Source organism: Engystomops pustulosus, chromosome 1 (genome assembly GCF_040894005.1).
Source record: "Engystomops pustulosus chromosome 1, aEngPut4.maternal, whole genome shotgun sequence".
NCBI classification, from domain to species: domain Eukaryota; kingdom Metazoa; phylum Chordata; class Amphibia; order Anura; family Leptodactylidae; genus Engystomops; species Engystomops pustulosus.
Genome location: NC_092411.1, coordinates 172685643 through 172699325, shown reverse-complemented (window position 1 = coordinate 172699325; position 13683 = coordinate 172685643). Strand labels below are relative to the sequence as shown.

The 13683-nt window shown below is 45.8% G+C and overlaps 70 pseudogenes; all 70 read left to right on the top strand.

Annotated features, from left to right (window-relative positions):
- The first annotated feature begins 65 nt into the window (after nt 1-65).
- Nucleotides 66-184, top strand: LOC140106582 (5S ribosomal RNA; annotated as a pseudogene).
- A 70-nt stretch (nt 185-254) lies between these two features.
- On the top strand, nt 255-373 carry LOC140104319 (5S ribosomal RNA; annotated as a pseudogene).
- A 70-nt stretch (nt 374-443) lies between these two features.
- On the top strand, nt 444-562 carry LOC140107046 (5S ribosomal RNA; annotated as a pseudogene).
- A 70-nt stretch (nt 563-632) lies between these two features.
- LOC140113090 (5S ribosomal RNA) lies at nt 633-751 on the top strand (annotated as a pseudogene).
- Nucleotides 752-823: 72 nt separating this feature from the next.
- LOC140106576 (5S ribosomal RNA) lies at nt 824-942 on the top strand (annotated as a pseudogene).
- Nucleotides 943-1012: 70 nt separating this feature from the next.
- LOC140088423 (5S ribosomal RNA) lies at nt 1013-1131 on the top strand (annotated as a pseudogene).
- A 70-nt stretch (nt 1132-1201) lies between these two features.
- Nucleotides 1202-1320, top strand: LOC140102875 (5S ribosomal RNA; annotated as a pseudogene).
- A 70-nt stretch (nt 1321-1390) lies between these two features.
- On the top strand, nt 1391-1509 carry LOC140088412 (5S ribosomal RNA; annotated as a pseudogene).
- Nucleotides 1510-1579: 70 nt separating this feature from the next.
- LOC140111884 (5S ribosomal RNA) lies at nt 1580-1698 on the top strand (annotated as a pseudogene).
- Nucleotides 1699-1768: 70 nt separating this feature from the next.
- Nucleotides 1769-1887, top strand: LOC140102864 (5S ribosomal RNA; annotated as a pseudogene).
- A 72-nt stretch (nt 1888-1959) lies between these two features.
- Nucleotides 1960-2078, top strand: LOC140102853 (5S ribosomal RNA; annotated as a pseudogene).
- A 70-nt stretch (nt 2079-2148) lies between these two features.
- LOC140113536 (5S ribosomal RNA) lies at nt 2149-2267 on the top strand (annotated as a pseudogene).
- Nucleotides 2268-2339: 72 nt separating this feature from the next.
- On the top strand, nt 2340-2458 carry LOC140088401 (5S ribosomal RNA; annotated as a pseudogene).
- A 72-nt stretch (nt 2459-2530) lies between these two features.
- Nucleotides 2531-2649, top strand: LOC140102842 (5S ribosomal RNA; annotated as a pseudogene).
- A 70-nt stretch (nt 2650-2719) lies between these two features.
- Nucleotides 2720-2838, top strand: LOC140088379 (5S ribosomal RNA; annotated as a pseudogene).
- A 72-nt stretch (nt 2839-2910) lies between these two features.
- On the top strand, nt 2911-3029 carry LOC140088368 (5S ribosomal RNA; annotated as a pseudogene).
- A 72-nt stretch (nt 3030-3101) lies between these two features.
- On the top strand, nt 3102-3220 carry LOC140088356 (5S ribosomal RNA; annotated as a pseudogene).
- A 70-nt stretch (nt 3221-3290) lies between these two features.
- Nucleotides 3291-3409, top strand: LOC140113524 (5S ribosomal RNA; annotated as a pseudogene).
- A 72-nt stretch (nt 3410-3481) lies between these two features.
- Nucleotides 3482-3600, top strand: LOC140103807 (5S ribosomal RNA; annotated as a pseudogene).
- Nucleotides 3601-3672: 72 nt separating this feature from the next.
- On the top strand, nt 3673-3791 carry LOC140111873 (5S ribosomal RNA; annotated as a pseudogene).
- A 70-nt stretch (nt 3792-3861) lies between these two features.
- On the top strand, nt 3862-3980 carry LOC140104313 (5S ribosomal RNA; annotated as a pseudogene).
- Nucleotides 3981-4050: 70 nt separating this feature from the next.
- LOC140088345 (5S ribosomal RNA) lies at nt 4051-4169 on the top strand (annotated as a pseudogene).
- A 70-nt stretch (nt 4170-4239) lies between these two features.
- LOC140113089 (5S ribosomal RNA) lies at nt 4240-4358 on the top strand (annotated as a pseudogene).
- A 72-nt stretch (nt 4359-4430) lies between these two features.
- Nucleotides 4431-4549, top strand: LOC140112762 (5S ribosomal RNA; annotated as a pseudogene).
- Nucleotides 4550-4619: 70 nt separating this feature from the next.
- Nucleotides 4620-4738, top strand: LOC140088334 (5S ribosomal RNA; annotated as a pseudogene).
- A 70-nt stretch (nt 4739-4808) lies between these two features.
- LOC140088312 (5S ribosomal RNA) lies at nt 4809-4927 on the top strand (annotated as a pseudogene).
- A 70-nt stretch (nt 4928-4997) lies between these two features.
- Nucleotides 4998-5116, top strand: LOC140113512 (5S ribosomal RNA; annotated as a pseudogene).
- A 72-nt stretch (nt 5117-5188) lies between these two features.
- Nucleotides 5189-5307, top strand: LOC140112818 (5S ribosomal RNA; annotated as a pseudogene).
- A 261-nt stretch (nt 5308-5568) lies between these two features.
- LOC140106372 (5S ribosomal RNA) lies at nt 5569-5687 on the top strand (annotated as a pseudogene).
- A 70-nt stretch (nt 5688-5757) lies between these two features.
- Nucleotides 5758-5876, top strand: LOC140112733 (5S ribosomal RNA; annotated as a pseudogene).
- Nucleotides 5877-5946: 70 nt separating this feature from the next.
- Nucleotides 5947-6065, top strand: LOC140094906 (5S ribosomal RNA; annotated as a pseudogene).
- A 72-nt stretch (nt 6066-6137) lies between these two features.
- LOC140111862 (5S ribosomal RNA) lies at nt 6138-6256 on the top strand (annotated as a pseudogene).
- Nucleotides 6257-6326: 70 nt separating this feature from the next.
- Nucleotides 6327-6445, top strand: LOC140088301 (5S ribosomal RNA; annotated as a pseudogene).
- Nucleotides 6446-6515: 70 nt separating this feature from the next.
- LOC140088290 (5S ribosomal RNA) lies at nt 6516-6634 on the top strand (annotated as a pseudogene).
- A 70-nt stretch (nt 6635-6704) lies between these two features.
- On the top strand, nt 6705-6823 carry LOC140113088 (5S ribosomal RNA; annotated as a pseudogene).
- A 72-nt stretch (nt 6824-6895) lies between these two features.
- Nucleotides 6896-7014, top strand: LOC140098369 (5S ribosomal RNA; annotated as a pseudogene).
- Nucleotides 7015-7084: 70 nt separating this feature from the next.
- On the top strand, nt 7085-7203 carry LOC140111851 (5S ribosomal RNA; annotated as a pseudogene).
- Nucleotides 7204-7273: 70 nt separating this feature from the next.
- Nucleotides 7274-7392, top strand: LOC140106570 (5S ribosomal RNA; annotated as a pseudogene).
- Nucleotides 7393-7462: 70 nt separating this feature from the next.
- On the top strand, nt 7463-7581 carry LOC140104310 (5S ribosomal RNA; annotated as a pseudogene).
- Nucleotides 7582-7651: 70 nt separating this feature from the next.
- Nucleotides 7652-7770, top strand: LOC140107041 (5S ribosomal RNA; annotated as a pseudogene).
- Nucleotides 7771-7840: 70 nt separating this feature from the next.
- Nucleotides 7841-7959, top strand: LOC140113087 (5S ribosomal RNA; annotated as a pseudogene).
- A 72-nt stretch (nt 7960-8031) lies between these two features.
- Nucleotides 8032-8150, top strand: LOC140106566 (5S ribosomal RNA; annotated as a pseudogene).
- Nucleotides 8151-8220: 70 nt separating this feature from the next.
- LOC140088279 (5S ribosomal RNA) lies at nt 8221-8339 on the top strand (annotated as a pseudogene).
- Nucleotides 8340-8409: 70 nt separating this feature from the next.
- On the top strand, nt 8410-8528 carry LOC140102831 (5S ribosomal RNA; annotated as a pseudogene).
- Nucleotides 8529-8598: 70 nt separating this feature from the next.
- Nucleotides 8599-8717, top strand: LOC140103858 (5S ribosomal RNA; annotated as a pseudogene).
- A 70-nt stretch (nt 8718-8787) lies between these two features.
- On the top strand, nt 8788-8906 carry LOC140111829 (5S ribosomal RNA; annotated as a pseudogene).
- A 70-nt stretch (nt 8907-8976) lies between these two features.
- Nucleotides 8977-9095, top strand: LOC140106562 (5S ribosomal RNA; annotated as a pseudogene).
- A 70-nt stretch (nt 9096-9165) lies between these two features.
- On the top strand, nt 9166-9284 carry LOC140112039 (5S ribosomal RNA; annotated as a pseudogene).
- A 70-nt stretch (nt 9285-9354) lies between these two features.
- LOC140107036 (5S ribosomal RNA) lies at nt 9355-9473 on the top strand (annotated as a pseudogene).
- A 70-nt stretch (nt 9474-9543) lies between these two features.
- Nucleotides 9544-9662, top strand: LOC140113086 (5S ribosomal RNA; annotated as a pseudogene).
- Nucleotides 9663-9734: 72 nt separating this feature from the next.
- Nucleotides 9735-9853, top strand: LOC140106552 (5S ribosomal RNA; annotated as a pseudogene).
- A 70-nt stretch (nt 9854-9923) lies between these two features.
- On the top strand, nt 9924-10042 carry LOC140088268 (5S ribosomal RNA; annotated as a pseudogene).
- A 70-nt stretch (nt 10043-10112) lies between these two features.
- On the top strand, nt 10113-10231 carry LOC140102820 (5S ribosomal RNA; annotated as a pseudogene).
- Nucleotides 10232-10301: 70 nt separating this feature from the next.
- Nucleotides 10302-10420, top strand: LOC140088246 (5S ribosomal RNA; annotated as a pseudogene).
- A 70-nt stretch (nt 10421-10490) lies between these two features.
- LOC140111819 (5S ribosomal RNA) lies at nt 10491-10609 on the top strand (annotated as a pseudogene).
- A 70-nt stretch (nt 10610-10679) lies between these two features.
- On the top strand, nt 10680-10798 carry LOC140102809 (5S ribosomal RNA; annotated as a pseudogene).
- Nucleotides 10799-10870: 72 nt separating this feature from the next.
- LOC140102798 (5S ribosomal RNA) lies at nt 10871-10989 on the top strand (annotated as a pseudogene).
- A 70-nt stretch (nt 10990-11059) lies between these two features.
- LOC140113500 (5S ribosomal RNA) lies at nt 11060-11178 on the top strand (annotated as a pseudogene).
- A 72-nt stretch (nt 11179-11250) lies between these two features.
- Nucleotides 11251-11369, top strand: LOC140094884 (5S ribosomal RNA; annotated as a pseudogene).
- A 72-nt stretch (nt 11370-11441) lies between these two features.
- On the top strand, nt 11442-11560 carry LOC140111808 (5S ribosomal RNA; annotated as a pseudogene).
- A 70-nt stretch (nt 11561-11630) lies between these two features.
- On the top strand, nt 11631-11749 carry LOC140104307 (5S ribosomal RNA; annotated as a pseudogene).
- A 70-nt stretch (nt 11750-11819) lies between these two features.
- On the top strand, nt 11820-11938 carry LOC140088235 (5S ribosomal RNA; annotated as a pseudogene).
- A 70-nt stretch (nt 11939-12008) lies between these two features.
- On the top strand, nt 12009-12127 carry LOC140113083 (5S ribosomal RNA; annotated as a pseudogene).
- A 72-nt stretch (nt 12128-12199) lies between these two features.
- LOC140112760 (5S ribosomal RNA) lies at nt 12200-12318 on the top strand (annotated as a pseudogene).
- Nucleotides 12319-12388: 70 nt separating this feature from the next.
- LOC140088224 (5S ribosomal RNA) lies at nt 12389-12507 on the top strand (annotated as a pseudogene).
- Nucleotides 12508-12577: 70 nt separating this feature from the next.
- On the top strand, nt 12578-12696 carry LOC140088213 (5S ribosomal RNA; annotated as a pseudogene).
- A 70-nt stretch (nt 12697-12766) lies between these two features.
- On the top strand, nt 12767-12885 carry LOC140113489 (5S ribosomal RNA; annotated as a pseudogene).
- A 72-nt stretch (nt 12886-12957) lies between these two features.
- Nucleotides 12958-13076, top strand: LOC140112817 (5S ribosomal RNA; annotated as a pseudogene).
- A 261-nt stretch (nt 13077-13337) lies between these two features.
- Nucleotides 13338-13456, top strand: LOC140106369 (5S ribosomal RNA; annotated as a pseudogene).
- A 70-nt stretch (nt 13457-13526) lies between these two features.
- Nucleotides 13527-13645, top strand: LOC140106548 (5S ribosomal RNA; annotated as a pseudogene).
- Nucleotides 13646-13683: the final 38 nt, after the last annotated feature.

Genomic DNA, 13683 nt, shown 5'->3' with positions numbered 1-13683 from the left:
GAACCTGAAAATTGTGTTAGTTTCTCTATGAGATAGTAAAAGAAGGTTCAAATTGAACAGCTGCTGTCAACGGCCATTCTAAGGTGAATGTGCCTGCTCTCGTCAGATCGCAGCAGCAATGCAGCTTAAGGCTTGGCAAGTACCAGCATGGGAGACTGGCTGGGAATCCCAAGTTCCGTTGACCTTTTTGAACCTGAAAATTGTGTTAGTTTCTCTATGAGATAGTAAAAGAAGGTTCAAATTGAACAGCTGCTGTCAACGGCCATTCTAAGCTGAATGTGCCTGCTCTCGTCAGATCGCAGCAGCAATGCAGCTTAAGGCTTGGCAAGTACCAGCATGGGAGACTGGCTGGGAATCGCAAGTTCCGTTGACCTTTTTGAACCTGAAAATTGTGTTAGTTTCTCTATGAGATAGTAAAAGAAGGTTCAAATTGAACAGCTGCTGTCAACAGCCATTCTAAGCTGAATGTGCCTGCTCTCGTCAGATCGCAGCAGCAATGCAGCTTAAGGCTTGGCAAGTACCAGCATGGGAGACTGGCTGGGAATCCCAAGTTCCGTTGACCTTTTTGAACCTGAAAATTGTGTTAGTTTCTCTATGAGATAGTAAAAGAAGGTTCAAATTGAACAGCTGCTGTCAACGGCCATTCTAAGCTCAATGTGCCTGCTCTCATCAGATCGCAACAGCAATGCAGCTTAAGGCTTGGCAAGTACCAGCATGGGAGTCTGGCTGGGAATCCCAAGTTCCGTTGACCTTTTTGAACCTGAAAATTGTATTAGTTTCTCTGTCAAAGATGGTAAAAGAAGGTTCAAATTGAACAGCTGCTGTCAACGGCCATTCTAAGGTGAATGTGCCTGCTCTCGTCAGATCGCAGCAGCAATGCAGCTTAAGGCTTGGCAAGTACCAGCATGGGAGACTGGCTGGGAATCCCAAGTTCCGTTGACCTTTTTGAACCTGAAAATTGTGTTAGTTTCTCTATGAGATAGTAAAAGAAGGTTCAAATTGAACAGCTGCTGTCAACGGCCATTCTAAGCTGAATGTGCCTGCTCTCGTCAGATCGCAGCAGCAATGCAGCTTAAGGCTTGGCAAGTACCAGCATGGGAGACTGGCTGGGAATCCCAAGTTCCGTTGACCTTTTTGAACCTGAAAATTGTGTTAGTTTCTCTATGAGACAGTAAAAGAAGGTTCAAATTGAACAGCTGCTGTCAACGGCCATTCTAAGCTGAATGTGCCTGCTCTCGTGAGATCGCAGCAGCAATGCAGCTTAAGGCTTGGCAAGTACCAGCATGGGAGACTGGCTGGGAATCCCAAGTTCCGTTGACCTTTTTGAACCTTAAAATTGTGTTAGTTTCTCTATGAGATAGTAAAAGAAGGTTCAAATTGAACAGCTGCTGTCAACGGCCATTCTAAGCTGAATGTGCCTGCTCTCGTCAGATCGCAGCAGCAATGCAGCTTAAGGCTTGGCAAGTACCAGCATGGGAGACTGGCTGGGAATCCCAAGTTCCGTTGACCTTTTTGAACCTGAAAATTGTGTTAGTTTCTCTATGAGATAGTAAAAGAAGGTTCAAATTGAACAGCTGCTGTCAACGGCCATTCTAAGCTGAATGTGCCTGCTCTCGTCAGATCGCAGCAGCAATGCAGCTTAAGGTTTGGCAAGTACCAGATTGGGAGACTGGCTGGGAATCCCAAGATCCGTTGACCTTTTTGAACCTGAAAATTGTGTTAGTTTCTCTATGAGATAGTAAAAGAAGGTTCAAATTGAACAGCTGCTGTCAACGGCCATTCTAAGCTGAATGTGCCTGCTCTCGTGAGATCGCAGCAGCAATGCAGCTTAAGGCTTGGCAAGTACCAGCATGGGAGACTGGCTGGGAATCCCAAGTTCCGTTGACCTTTTTGAACCTGAAAATTGTGTTAGTTTCCCTGTCAAAGATGGTAAAAGAAGGTTCAAATTGAACAGCTGCTGTCAACGGCCATTCTAAGCTGAATGTGCCTGCTCTCGTGAGATCGCAGCAGCAATGCAGCTTAAGGCTTGGCAAGTACCAGCATGGGAGACTGGCTGGGAATCCCAAGTTCCGTTGACCTTATTGAACCTGAAAATTGTGTTAGTTTCTCTATGAGATAGTAAAAGAAGGTTCAAATTGAACAGCTGCTGTCAACGGCCATTCTAAGCTGAATGTACCTGCTCTCGTCAGATCGCAGCAGCAATGCAGCTTAAGGCTTGGCAAGTACCAGCATGGGAGACTGGCTGGGAATCCCAAGTTCCGTTGACCTTTTTGAACCTGAAAATTGTGTTAGTTTCTCTGTCAAAGATGGTAAAAGAAGGTTCAAATTGAACAGCTGCTGTCAACGGCCATTCTAAGCTGAATGTGCCTGCTCTCGTCAGATCGCAGCAGCAATGCAGCTTAAGGCTTGGCAAGTACCAGCATGGGAGACTGGCTGGGAATCCCAAGTTCCGTTGACCTTTTTGAACCTGAAAATTGTGTTAGTTTCCCTGTCAAAGATGGTAAAAGAAGGTTCAAATTGAACAGCTGCTGTCAACGGCCATTCTAAGCTGAATGTGCCTGCTCTCGTGAGATCGCAGCAGCAATGCAGCTTAAGGCTTGGCAAGTACCAGCATGGGAGACTGGCTGGGAATCCCAAGTTCCGTTGACCTTTTTGAACCTGAAAATTGTGTTAGTTTCTCTATGAGATAGTAAAAGAAGGTTCAAATTGAACAGCTGCTGTCAACGGCCATTCTAAGCTGAATGTGCCTGCTCTCGTCAGATCGCAGCAGCAATGCAGCTTAAGGCTTGGCAAGTACCAGCATGGGAGACTGGCTGGGAATCCCAAGTTCCGTTGACCTTTTTGAACCTGAAAATTGTGTTAGTTTCTCTGTCAAAGATGGTAAAAGAAGGTTCAAATTGAACAGCTGCTGTCAACGGCCATTCTAAGCTGAATGTGCCTGCTCTCGTCAGATCGCAGCAGCAATGCAGCTTAAGGCTTGGCAAGTACCAGCATGGGAGACTGGCTGGGAATCCCAAGTTCCGTTGACCTTTTTGAACCTGAAAATTGTGTTAGTTTCCCTGTCAAAGATGGTAAAAGAAGGTTCAAATTGAACAGCTGCTGTCAACGGCCATTCTAAGCTGAATGTGCCTGCTCTCGTCAGATCGCAGCAGCAATGCAGCTTAAGGCTTGGCAAGTACCAGCATGGGAGACTGGCTGGGAATCCCAAGTTCCGTTGACCTTATTGAACCTGAAAATTGTGTTAGTTTCTCTATGAGATAGTAAAAGAAGGTTCAAATTGAACAGCTGCTGTCAACGGCCATTCTAAGCTGAATGTACCTGCTCTCGTCAGATCGCAGCAGCAATGCAGCTTAAGGCTTGGCAAGTACCAGCATGGGAGACTGGCTGGGAATCCCAAGTTCCGTTGACCTTTTTGAACCTGAAAATTGTGTTAGTTTCTCTGTCAAAGATGGTAAAAGAAGGTTCAAATTGAACAGCTGCTGTCAACGGCCATTCTAAGCTGAATGTGCCTGCTCTCGTGAGATCGCAGCAGCAATGCAGCTTAAGGCTTGGCAAGTACCAGCATGGGAGACTGGCTGGGAAACCCAAGTTCCGTTGACCTTTTTGAACCTTAAAATTGTATTAGTTTCTCTGTCAAAGATGGTAAAAGAAGGTTCAAATTGAACAGCTGCTGTCAACGGCCATTCTAAGCTGAATGTGCCTGCTCTCGTCAGATCGCAGCAGCAATGCAGCTTAAGGTTTGGCAAGTACCAGATTGGGAGACTGGCTGGGAATCCCAAGATCCGTTGACCTTTTTGAACCTGAAAATTGTGTTAGTTTCTCTATGAGATAGTAAAAGAAGGTTCAAATTGAACAGCTGCTGTCAACGGCCATTCTAAGCTGAATGTGCCTGCTCTCGTCAGATCGCAGCAGCAATGCAGCTTAAGGCTTGGCAAGTACCAGCATGGGAGACTGGCTGGGAATCGCAAGTTCCGTTGACCTTTTTGAACCTGAAAATTGTGTTAGTTTCTCTATGAGATAGTAAAAGAAGGTTCAAATTGAACAGCTGCTGTCAACGGCCATTCTAAGCTGAATGTGCCTGCTCTCGTCAGATCGCAGCAGCAATGCAGCTTAAGGCTTGGCAAGTACCAGCATGGGAGACTGGCTGGGAATCCCAAGTTCCGTTGACCTTTTTGAACCTGAAAATTGTGTTAGTTTCTCTATGAGATAGTAAAAGAAGGTTCAAATTGAACAGCTGCTGTCAACGGCCATTCTAAGCTCAATGTGCCTGCTCTCATCAGATCGCAACAGCAATGCAGCTTAAGGCTTGGCAAGTACCAGCATGGGAGTCTGGCTGGGAATCCCAAGTTCCGTTGACCTTTTTGAACCTGAAAATTGTATTAGTTTCTCTGTCAAAGATGGTAAAAGAAGGTTCAAATTGAACAGCTGCTGTCAACGGCCATTCTAAGGTGAATGTGCCTGCTCTCGTGAGATCGCAGCAGCAATGCAGCTTAAGGCTTGGCAAGTACCAGCATGGGAGACTGGCTGGGAATCCCAAGTTCCGTTGACCTTTTTGAACCTGAAAATTGTGTTAGTTTCTCTATGAGATAGTAAAAGAAGGTTCAAATTGAACAGCTGCTGTCAACGGCCATTCTAAGCTGAATGTGCCTGCTCTCGTCAGATCGCAGCAGCAATGCAGCTTAAGGCTTGGCAAGTACCAGCATGGGAGACTGGCTGGGAATCCCAAGTTCCGTTGACCTTTTTGAACCTGAAAATTGTGTTAGTTTCTCTATGAGACAGTAAAAGAAGGTTCAAATTGAACAGCTGCTGTCAACGGCCATTCTAAGCTGAATGTGCCTGCTCTCGTCAGATCGCAGCAGCAATGCAGCTTAAGGCTTGGCAAGTACCAGCATGGGAGACTGGCTGGGAATCCCAAGTTCCGTTGACCTTTTTGAACCTGAAAATTGTGTTAGTTTCTCTATGAGATAGTAAAAGAAGGTTCAAATTGAACAGCTGCTGTCAACGGCCATTCTAAGCTGAATGTACCTGCTCTCGTCAGATCGCAGCAGCAATGCAGCTTAAGGCTTGGCAAGTACCAGCATGGGAGACTGGCTGGGAATCCCAAGTTCCGTTGACCTTTTTGAACCTGAAAATTGTGTTAGTTTCTCTGTCAAAGATGGTAAAAGAAGGTTCAAATTGAACAGCTGCTGTCAACAGCCATTCTAAGCTGAATGTGCCTGCTCTCGTGAGATCGCAGCAGCAATGCAGCTTAAGGCTTGGCAAGTACCAGCATGGGAGACTGGCTGGGAATCCCAAGTTCCGTTGACCTTTTTGAACCTTAAATTTGTATTAGTTTCTCTGTCAAAGATGGTAAAAGAAGGTTCAAATTGAACAGCTGCTGTCAACGGCCATTCTAAGCTGAATGTGCCAGCTCTCGTCAGATAGCAGCAGCAATGCAGCCTAAGGCTTGGCAAGTACCAGCATGGGAGACTGGCTGGGAATCCCAAGTTCCGTTGACCTTTTTGAACCTGAAAATTGTGTTAGTTTCTCTATGAGATAGTAAAAGAAGGTTCAAATTGAACAGCTGCTGTCAACGGCCATTCTAAGCTGAATGTGCCTGCTCTCGTCAGATCGCAGCAGCAATGCAGCTTAAGGTTTGGCAAGTACCAGATTGGGAGACTGGCTGGGAATCCCAAGAACCGTTGACCTTTTTGAACCTGAAAATTGTGTTAGTTTCTCTATGAGATAGTAAAAGAAGGTTCAAATTGAACAGCTGCTGTCAACGGCCATTCTAAGGTGAATGTGCCTGCTCTCGTCAGATCGCAGCAGCAATGCAGCTTAAGGCTTGGCAAGTACCAGCATGGGAGACTGGCTAGGAATCCCAAGTTCCGTTGACCTTTTTGAACCTGAAAATTGTGTTAGTTTCTCTATGAGATAGTAAAAGAAGGTTCAAATTGAACAGCTGCTGTCAACGGCCATTCTAAGCTGAATGTGCCTGCTCTCGTCAGATCGCAGCAGCAATGCAGCTTAAGGCTTGGCAAGTACCAGCATGGGAGACTGGCTGGGAAACCCAAGTTCCGTTGACCTTTTTGAACCTTAAAATTGTATTAGTTTCTCTGTCAAAGATGGTAAAAGAAGGTTCAAATTGAACAGCTGCTGTCAACGGCCATTCTAAGCTGAATGTGCCTGCTCTCGTCAGATCGCAGCAGCAATGCAGCTTAAGGTTTGGCAAGTACCAGATTGGGAGACTGGCTGGGAATCCCAAGATCCGTTGACCTTTTTGAACCTGAAAATTGTGTTAGTTTCTCTATGAGATAGTAAAAGAAGGTTCAAATTGAACAGCTGCTGTCAACGGCCATTCTAAGCTGAATGTGCCTGCTCTCGTCAGATCGCAGCAGCAATGCAGCTTAAGGCTTGGCAAGTACCAGCATGGGAGACTGGCTGGGAATCCCAAGTTCCGTTGACCTTTTTGAACCTGAAAATTGTGTTAGTTTCTCTATGAGATAGTAAAAGAAGGTTCAAATTGAACAGCTGCTGTCAACGGCCATTCTAAGCTGAATGTGCCTGCTCTCGTCAGATCGCAGCAGCAATGCAGCTTAAGGCTTGGCAAGTACCAGCATGGGAGACTGGCTGGGAATCCCAAGTTCCGTTGACCTTTTTGAACCTGAAAATTGTGTTAGTTTCTCTATGAGATAGTAAAAGAAGGTTCAAATTGAACAGCTGCTGTCAACGGCCATTCTAAGCTCAATGTGCCTGCTCTCATCAGATCGCAACAGCAATGCAGCTTAAGGCTTGGCAAGTACCAGCATGGGAGTCTGGCTGGGAATCCCAAGTTCCGTTGACCTTTTTGAACCTGAAAATTGTATTAGTTTCTCTGTCAAAGATGGTAAAAGAAGGTTCAAATTGAACAGCTGCTGTCAACGGCCATTCTAAGCTGAATGTACCTGCTCTCGTCAGATCGCAGCAGCAATGCAGCCTAAGGCTTGGCAAGTACCAGCATGGGAGACTGGCTGGGAATCCCAAGTTCCGTTGACCTTTTTGAACCTGAAAATTGTGTTAGTTTCTCTATGAGATAGTAAAAGAAGGTTCAAATTGAACAGCTGCTGTCAACGGCCATTCTAAGCTGAATGTGCCTGCTCTCGTCAGATCGCAGCAGCAATGCAGCTTAAGGTTTGGCAAGTACCAGATTGGGAGACTGGCTGGGAATCCCAAGATCCGTTGACCTTTTTGAACCTGAAAATTGTGTTAGTTTCTCTATGAGATAGTAAAAGAAGGTTCAAATTGAACAGCTGCTGTCAACGGCCATTCTAAGGTGAATGTGCCTGCTCTCGTCAGATCGCAGCAGCAATGCAGCTTAAGGCTTGGCAAGTACCAGCATGGGAGACTGGCTGGGAATCCCAAGTTCCGTTGACCTTTTTGAACCTTAAAATTGTGTTAGTTTCTCTATGAGATAGTAAAAGAAGGTTCAAATTGAACAGCTGCTGTCAACGGCCATTCTAAGCTGAATGTGCCTGCTCTCGTCAGATCGCAGCAGCAATGCAGCTTAAGGCTTGGCAAGTACCAGCATGGGAGACTGGCTGGGAATCGCAAGTTCCGTTGACCTTTTTGAACCTGAAAATTGTGTTAGTTTCTCTATGAGATAGTAAAAGAAGGTTCAAATTGAACAGCTGCTGTCAACAGCCATTCTAAGCTGAATGTGCCTGCTCTCGTCAGATCGCAGCAGCAATGCAGCTTAAGGCTTGGCAAGTACCAGCATGGGAGACTGGCTGGGAATCCCAAGTTCCGTTGACCTTTTTGAACCTGAAAATTGTGTTAGTTTCTCTATGAGATAGTAAAAGAAGGTTCAAATTGAACAGCTGCTGTCAACGGCCATTCTAAGCTCAATGTGCCTGCTCTCATCAGATCGCAACAGCAATGCAGCTTAAGGCTTGGCAAGTACCAGCATGGGAGTCTGGCTGGGAATCCCAAGTTCCGTTGACCTTTTTGAACCTGAAAATTGTATTAGTTTCTCTGTCAAAGATGGTAAAAGAAGGTTCAAATTGAACAGCTGCTGTCAACGGCCATTCTAAGGTGAATGTGCCTGCTCTCGTCAGATCGCAGCAGCAATGCAGCTTAAGGCTTGGCAAGTACCAGCATGGGAGACTGGCTGGGAATCCCAAGTTCCGTTGACCTTTTTGAACCTGAAAATTGTGTTAGTTTCTCTATGAGATAGTAAAAGAAGGTTCAAATTGAACAGCTGCTGTCAACGGCCATTCTAAGCTGAATGTGCCTGCTCTCGTCAGATCGCAGCAGCAATGCAGCTTAAGGCTTGGCAAGTACCAGCATGGGAGACTGGCTGGGAATCCCAAGTTCCGTTGACCTTTTTGAACCTGAAAATTGTGTTAGTTTCTCTATGAGACAGTAAAAGAAGGTTCAAATTGAACAGCTGCTGTCAACGGCCATTCTAAGCTGAATGTGCCTGCTCTCGTGAGATCGCAGCAGCAATGCAGCTTAAGGCTTGGCAAGTACCAGCATGGGAGACTGGCTGGGAATCCCAAGTTCCGTTGACCTTTTTGAACCTTAAAATTGTGTTAGTTTCTCTATGAGATAGTAAAAGAAGGTTCAAATTGAACAGCTGCTGTCAACGGCCATTCTAAGCTGAATGTGCCTGCTCTCGTCAGATCGCAGCAGCAATGCAGCTTAAGGCTTGGCAAGTACCAGCATGGGAGACTGGCTGGGAATCCCAAGTTCCGTTTACCTTTTTGAACCTGAAAATTGTGTTAGTTTCTCTATGAGATAGTAAAAGAAGGTTCAAATTGAACAGCTGCTGTCAACGGCCATTCTAAGCTGAATGTGCCTGCTCTCGTCAGATCGCAGCAGCAATGCAGCTTAAGGTTTGGCAAGTACCAGATTGGGAGACTGGCTGGGAATCCCAAGATCCGTTGACCTTTTTGAACCTGAAAATTGTGTTAGTTTCTCTATGAGATAGTAAAAGAAGGTTCAAATTGAACAGCTGCTGTCAACGGCCATTCTAAGGTGAATGTGCCTGCTCTCGTCAGATCGCAGCAGCAATGCAGCTTAAGGCTTGGCAAGTACCAGCATGGGAGACTGGCTGGGAATCCCAAGTTCCGTTGACCTTTTTGAACCTGAAAATTGTGTTAGTTTCTCTATGAGATAGTAAAAGAAGGTTCAAATTGAACAGCTGCTGTCAACGGCCATTCTAAGCTGAATGTGCCTGCTCTCGTGAGATCGCAGCAGCAATGCAGCTTAAGGCTTGGCAAGTACCAGCATGGGAGACTGGCTGGGAATCGCAAGTTCCGTTGACCTTTTTGAACCTGAAAATTGTGTTAGTTTCTCTATGAGATAGTAAAAGAAGGTTCAAATTGAACAGCTGCTGTCAACAGCCATTCTAAGCTGAATGTGCCTGCTCTCGTCAGATCGCAGCAGCAATGCAGCTTAAGGCTTGGCAAGTACCAGCATGGGAGACTGGCTGGGAATCCCAAGTTCCGTTGACCTTTTTGAACCTGAAAATTGTGTTAGTTTCTCTATGAGATAGTAAAAGAAGGTTCAAATTGAACAGCTGCTGTCAACGGCCATTCTAAGCTCAATGTGCCTGCTCTCATCAGATCGCAACAGCAATGCAGCTTAAGGCTTGGCAAGTACCAGCATGGGAGTCTGGCTGGGAATCCCAAGTTCCGTTGACCTTTTTGAACCTGAAAATTGTATTAGTTTCTCTGTCAAAGATGGTAAAAGAAGGTTCAAATTGAACAGCTGCTGTCAACGGCCATTCTAAGGTGAATGTGCCTGCTCTCGTCAGATCGCAGCAGCAATGCAGCTTAAGGCTTGGCAAGTACCAGCATGGGAGACTGGCTGGGAATCCCAAGTTCCGTTGACCTTTTTGAACCTGAAAATTGTGTTAGTTTCTCTATGAGATAGTAAAAGAAGGTTCAAATTGAACAGCTGCTGTCAACGGCCATTCTAAGCTGAATGTGCCTGCTCTCGTCAGATCGCAGCAGCAATGCAGCTTAAGGCTTGGCAAGTACCAGCATGGGAGACTGGCTGGGAATCCCAAGTTCCGTTGACCTTTTTGAACCTGAAAATTGTGTTAGTTTCTCTATGAGACAGTAAAAGAAGGTTCAAATTGAACAGCTGCTGTCAACGGCCATTCTAAGCTGAATGTGCCTGCTCTCGTGAGATCGCAGCAGCAATGCAGCTTAAGGCTTGGCAAGTACCAGCATGGGAGACTGGCTGGGAATCCCAAGTTCCGTTGACCTTTTTGAACCTTAAAATTGTGTTAGTTTCTCTATGAGATAGTAAAAGAAGGTTCAAATTGAACAGCTGCTGTCAACGGCCATTCTAAGCTGAATGTGCCTGCTCTCGTCAGATCGCAGCAGCAATGCAGCTTAAGGCTTGGCAAGTACCAGCATGGGAGACTGGCTGGGAATCCCAAGTTCCGTTGACCTTTTTGAACCTGAAAATTGTGTTAGTTTCTCTATGAGATAGTAAAAGAAGGTTCAAATTGAACAGCTGCTGTCAACGGCCATTCTAAGCTGAATGTGCCTGCTCTCGTCAGATCGCAGCAGCAATGCAGCTTAAGGTTTGGCAAGTACCAGATTGGGAGACTGGCTGGGAATCCCAAGATCCGTTGACCTTTTTGAACCTGAAAATTGTGTTAGTTTCTCTATGAGATAGTAAAAGAAGGTTCAAATTGAACAGCTGCTGTCAACGGCCATTCTAAGCTGAATGTGCCTGCTCTCGTGAGATCGCAGCAGCAATGCAGCTTAAGGCTTGGCAAGTACCAGCATGGGAGACTGGCTGGGAATCCCAAGTTCCGTTGACCTTTTTGAACCTGAAAATTGTGTTAGTTTCCCTGTCAAAGATGGTAAAAGAAGGTTCAAATTGAACAGCTGCTGTCAACGGCCATTCTAAGCTGAATGTGCCTGCTCTCGTGAGATCGCAGCAGCAATGCAGCTTAAGGCTTGGCAAGTACCAGCATGGGAGACTGGCTGGGAATCCCAAGTTCCGTTGACCTTATTGAACCTGAAAATTGTGTTAGTTTCTCTATGAGATAGTAAAAGAAGGTTCAAATTGAACAGCTGCTGTCAACGGCCATTCTAAGCTGAATGTACCTGCTCTCGTCAGATCGCAGCAGCAATGCAGCTTAAGGCTTGGCAAGTACCAGCATGGGAGACTGGCTGGGAATCCCAAGTTCCGTTGACCTTTTTGAACCTGAAAATTGTGTTAGTTTCTCTGTCAAAGATGGTAAAAGAAGGTTCAAATTGAACAGCTGCTGTCAACGGCCATTCTAAGCTGAATGTGCCTGCTCTCGTCAGATCGCAGCAGCAATGCAGCTTAAGGCTTGGCAAGTACCAGCATGGGAGACTGGCTGGGAAACCCAAGTTCCGTTGACCTTTTTGAACCTTAAAATTGTATTAGTTTCTCTGTCAAAGATGGTAAAAGAAGGTTCAAATTGAACAGCTGCTGTCAACGGCCATTCTAAGCTGAATGTGCCTGCTCTCGTCAGATCGCAGCAGCAATGCAGCTTAAGGTTTGGCAAGTACCAGATTGGGAGACTGGCTGGGAATCCCAAGATCCGTTGACCTTTTTGAACCTGAAAATTGTGTTAGTTTCTCTATGAGATAGTAAAAGAAGGTTCAAATTGAACAGCTGCTGTCAACGGCCATTCTAAGCTGAATGTGCCTGCTCTCGTCAGATCGCAGCAGCAATGCAGCTTAAGGCTTGGCAAGTACCAGCATGGGAGACTGGCTGGGAATCGCAAGTTCCGTTGACCTTTTTGAACCTGAAAATTGTGTTAGTTTCTCTATGAGATAGTAAAAGAAGGTTCAAATTGAACAGCTGCTGTCAACGGCCATTCTAAGCTGAATGTGCCTGCTCTCGTCAGATCGCAGCAGCAATGCAGCTTAAGGCTTGGCAAGTACCAGCATGGGAGACTGGCTGGGAATCCCAAGTTCCGTTGACCTTTTTGAACCTGAAAATTGTGTTAGTTTCTCTATGAGATAGTAAAAGAAGGTTCAAATTGAACAGCTGCTGTCAACGGCCATTCTAAGCTCAATGTGCCTGCTCTCATCAGATCGCAACAGCAATGCAGCTTAAGGCTTGGCAAGTACCAGCATGGGAGTCTGGCTGGGAATCCCAAGTTCCGTTGACCTTTTTGAACCTGAAAATTGTATTAGTTTCTCTGTCAAAGATGGTAAAAGAAGGTTCAAATTGAACAGCTGCTGTCAACGGCCATTCTAAGGTGAATGTGCCTGCTCTCGTGAGATCGCAGCAGCAATGCAGCTTAAGGCTTGGCAAGTACCAGCATGGGAGACTGGCTGGGAATCCCAAGTTCCGTTGACCTTTTTGAACCTGAAAATTGTGTTAGTTTCTCTATGAGATAGTAAAAGAAGGTTCAAATTGAACAGCTGCTGTCAACGGCCATTCTAAGCTGAATGTGCCTGCTCTCGTCAGATCGCAGCAGCAATGCAGCTTAAGGCTTGGCAAGTACCAGCATGGGAGACTGGCTGGGAATCCCAAGTTCCGTTGACCTTTTTGAACCTGAAAATTGTGTTAGTTTCTCTATGAGACAGTAAAAGAAGGTTCAAATTGAACAGCTGCTGTCAACGGCCATTCTAAGCTGAATGTGCCTGCTCTCGTCAGATCGCAGCAGCAATGCAGCTTAAGGCTTGGCAAGTACCAGCATGGGAGACTGGCTGGGAATCCCAAGTTCCGTTGACCTTTTTGAACCTGAAAATTGTGTTAGTTTCTCTATGAGATAGTAAAAGAAGGTTCAAATTGAACAGCTGCTGTCAACGGCCATTCTAAGCTGAATGTACCTGCTCTCGTCAGATCGCAGCAGCAATGCAGCTTAAGGCTTGGCAAGTACCAGCATGGGAGACTGGCTGGGAATCCCAAGTTCCGTTGACCTTTTTGAACCTGAAAATTGTGTTAGTTTCTCTGTCAAAGATGGTAAAAGAAGGTTCAAATTGAACAGCTGCTGTCAACAGCCATTCTAAGCTGAATGTGCCTGCTCTCGTGAGATCGCAGCAGCAATGCAGCTTAAGGCTTGGCAAGTACCAGCATGGGAGACTGGCTGGGAATCCCAAGTTCCGTTGACCTTTTTGAACCTTAAATTTGTATTAGTTTCTCTGTCAAAGATGGTAAAAGAAGGTTCAAATTGAACAGCTGCTGTCAACGGCCATTCTAAGCTGAATGTGCCAGCTCTCGTCAGATAGCAGCAGCAATGCAGCCTAAGGCTTGGCAAGTACCAGCATGGGAGACTGGCTGGGAATCCCAAGTTCCGTTGACCTTTTTGAACCTGAAAATTGTGTTAGTTTCTCTATGAGATAGTAAAAGAAGGTTCAAATTGAACAGCTGCTGTCAACGGCCATTCTAAGCTGAATGTGCCTGCTCTCGTCAGATCGCAGCAGCAATGCAGCTTAAGGTTTGGCAAGTACCAGATTGGGAGACTGGCTGGGAATCCCAAGAACCGTTGACCTTTTTGAACCTGAAAATTGTGTTAGTTTCTCTATGAGATAGTAAAAGAAGGTTCAAATTGAACAGCTGCTGTCAACGGCCATTCTAAGGTGAATGTGCCTGCTCTCGTCAGATCGCAGCAGCAATGCAGCTTAAGGCTTGGCAAGTACCAGCATGGGAGACTGGCTGGGAATCCCAAGTTCCGTTGACCTTTTTGAACCTGAAAATTGTGTTAGTTTCTCTATGAGA